Source organism: Nelumbo lutea, chromosome 6 (assembly GCF_056320005.1).
Source record: "Nelumbo lutea isolate HS-2025 chromosome 6, American lotus-T2T, whole genome shotgun sequence".
NCBI lineage: Eukaryota > Viridiplantae > Streptophyta > Magnoliopsida > Proteales > Nelumbonaceae > Nelumbo > Nelumbo lutea.
The window spans coordinates 64,881,837-64,885,638 of NC_142689.1; the positions used below are offsets into that span (position 1 = coordinate 64,881,837).

The window sequence follows — 3,802 nt, forward strand, 5'->3', positions numbered from 1 at the left end:
ATTTTTTCATGAGCTTTCTTTTTAAACTTCTAATGGCAACATCATTAGCAGTGCAATTGTCTATTGTAAGAAAGCACAATTTTTATATCCCCAATGCCATTAAACAAAACTCCATGTTTTGAGCTATCACCTCACCACCATGTGGACATGGGACTACACAAAAAGTTCATAATCCTTTTCTATAGATTCCAAGAATTATCAATGAAATGCATTGTAAGACACATATAACCAATATTTTGGTTAGATGTCCACATGTTTGTAGTGAGGCAATTGTGTTGATCTATTGTTGAAATTATGTCTTTCAATTTCTTTTTTTTTCAGCCTTGTACACCTCTAAATAATCCTTTGTCACAATTGTATGGGGCATGATATTGAACCTAGGCTATAAAACCCTTACAAAATCTTGAAAACCTTCATGTTCAACAAAATTGAAATGTGACTCATCGAGAATTATCATCCAAGCAAGTTGTTTTCAACAATACTCTTGTTCAAATTTCCAATTAACTATGACATCATTTCCTTATTCATTTGATGGAGTTGGTTGAAATGACAAAACTTGTTGATTCTTGCCCTTCACATTAAAAAGACATTTATTGCATTTGGATAAATGCCTAGAAAGTGTGCTAGTTCCTTGAGAACTTGCACATCTGAACTCTTGATTGCAATAATTACAATTTGATTGGTTGGTTTTAAACCATTTGTCCATATGTCCTTTTCATTTTTATAAAATGTTTCCAAATAGAAGATGCATTTTTGTTCGATTGTTTGGGTAGAATTAAAACATACTCGACTTTTTTAGGGTGTGACTTTTTTTTTTTCTTTTTATTACCATTTAAACATCTTATTTGTTTAGATGCACTATGGTTGTATAGCCCACCACATACTATCATGACTTTCTTTGAGTTATTTGGATTGAGTGACATATTTTATTTTTAAATAAAAAATTGCGAGTAAAATTACTCATACTTTTTTTAACTTTGATTCCAAAAAGTGAAGAACTCATAGTTTAAACACTTTAGACCAATTAGCCTTTGTAATGTGCTTTACAAAATAATTACAAAATTGTTGGCTAATAAACTTAAGCTCATTCTATACAAATGTATTTCACCCCATCACATAGCTTTCATTCTTGCAAGGAATAGTTTTATGATAACATAGTTCTAACTCAGGAATTGTTTCATTTTCTCAAAACAATAAAGGTAAAAGGGGGTCATATGATTATCAAGCTTAATATATCAAAAGCGTATGATTCCTTTACCTTATTTGGGTTCTGAAACCAATGGGATTTCACAAGATTCGTGTGACTTAATATGGACTTGTATAGATAGGGGAATCCAATATCCCCTTATTTGTTTTGTGTTGGCCATGGAGGGTTTGTCTTAGGGCTACAACTTGGGCCGAGTTGGCCCGAACTCAACCCAAAAAAGTCAAGTATGATAGTTGAAATATAACGAATGGGGTGGTGGTAGTAATGGTAATAGAAAGAAAAAAAGATACCCCACCCAATCCAAATAACCATTATGACAAATGTGTGCAATTTGTGTAAAATATGTGAATGGTGAATCCATTGGTACCGGATTATCCAACAAGCTGCTAGCTTGACGAGGTTCTAATTCATGGACCCTCCTTGTATCAAACCTTGGGGGGGTGGATTTGGGCCAAGCCAAGTTGAATATCTAGCTATTTGAGCTGGCTCACTAATAAATTATGAGGCTCGAGCTCGATTCGAATTAGAGACTTGAGCTCAAGTTCGATTAGAGTTAAAAGCTTATAAACTCGAACTCGGCTCAACTTGCACTTGATTGTGAGCCAAAGGTTTTATAAAAATAAAAAATAAAGTATACATATAAAAAATTAAGAAATATAATAACTAGTTATTATTATATATAAAAATTAAAAGGGTAAATGAGAAAGACTGCCTTGGTGATATAGGGTCAGTGACAAAGGCACTTATACTTATAATTTGCGACAAAGGCCCCTCTAAATGTTTATGTTGCGACAAATACCCACTCGGCTGTAAAGCTGTTAAATTACCAAAATACCCTATTAAACTTTCTTATTTCTTTTCCTTGCCATTCTCTCTTAAAACTTATTGGACCCAAAAATACCTTTAATCGTAGCCACAAACACAAACACAAACACTATCGTCGCCACCTCCTCCTCTTCCGCCCCCACTGCAATCTTCTCTAATGGTACCCCTCTTAAATGCTCTTTGCTGAACCGAACAACATTTCTCTATTCAAAGACGCAACTCTACAGCTCGTCTCTCTTCGCTCTCTTCAACTCTATAGAGAGAGGTCAATGAAGAGACGTCATTGCTGAGCTCGCCTGAATGGAACAACATCTCTCTTTCAACTCAACATTTCTTTAAAGAGCGAGAGACCCACAGGTGGCAGAGAGAGAGTTCAACAAAGAAGAAAGAGAAGTAGTTAATGTTGATAGGAAAAGTTTAGCAAGAAGGCACAAATCCCTTTGAAAACAGATGCCATACCGTCCGTAGAGCTGTTGATGCTTGAAAGGTAGCTATATCCTACGACTCATCAATGCCTTCACTACTGCCTTGAATGGCCCCCGCCAAACGCCCCATGAACAGATGTCTCTACCTCCTTTTTAATATAAGTCCTATTGCCTTATTGCCTTCTCTACATGGCCTGATAACCACCAGCGTTGCCCCTTGCATGTCTAATCCTTCTCGAAGATCCAAATATGGAGCATACCTCAATTTCATGTTTGAGGCTGGCACTTGAATCCGTCTTAAAGAGGCTGATGCAGCCAAGGGTTTCTCCCTAAATTCCTTTTAGCTGCTTGATACCCATGCTCAAGGTTCCCTGACCTTTTCCATCTATAAAAGCCACAATTTTCAGGGTTGGATGATCCTTGATTATTGGTTCCAATAAATAGTGCCTTGTAGAAGTAGCAATTAATGAGCTAATAGTCCACAAAACTCGCCATTTCAAACCCCCCATTTGTGTAAAACGATTCTGGTATACTCCCGTTGTCTTCAAGTGATCCCTGATTTGTTACAGGTTTCCTTTCAATTTTAGAGTGTGCTTCCAAACTCTGCTTTACATTTTAGAAGAACCCTATCGTCAATTTCAACATCAGCAGTTGGTAATTCAATCCATAGATTGTGAGTGTGATGGAAATTCGTGGGGACTTGATCAAGAGTACACTGAGATACTTGGGGGAGAAGGGTTTTTTTTGTGTTGTTGTTGTTTCTTAGATGATGGAATGGTTTGAAAAGGTTAAAGAACATGTATTTGAGGAGATTGAGAAGAAACTATGGGGCTTGTGGGAAGAAGAATATGAGCTTTCGTCCTTGTTGCCATTGATCGTTACAACTTCATCAATCTTGATGTAGACAACATGGACATAGGGCTCGAGGGAGTTGAAATGCTTGAAGACAGCAGTGCAGTGCAGTGCCCAACTCGACTTGCATGAACATACGCTGTTTTGGATTTGGGCAACAACAACTTTTCAAGGGAATTTTCAGAGTTTATAACTCGATTTCATACATTGAAAGTGCTTGATCTTGGGAGTAATCACTTCTCTGGTTCAACCCCAGAGAGTCTTTCTCGTTTAAAACTTAATAAATTGAACCTTTCTCATCATAAGATGTACTAACAGTAATGTTTGAGATGGTTTACACCAGAGTCCGAAAACACCTTGACATCAAATCCTCTGTTTTTGGTTGCTAGAGACGGGACTAACCTACCAATACCACCGATGCGAAGCTGCTTCTTTCCATTCTTCTCTTTGTCCAAACTCGACGATCCTCCTTGGACCTTTGACACCGGCGCAT

General features: G+C 37.1%; 1 pseudogene; it reads right to left on the reverse strand.

The window, feature by feature from the left end:
- Positions 1-2,008: 2,008 nt before the first annotated feature.
- Positions 2,009-3,802, reverse strand: LOC148849285 (F-box protein At1g30200-like; annotated as a pseudogene).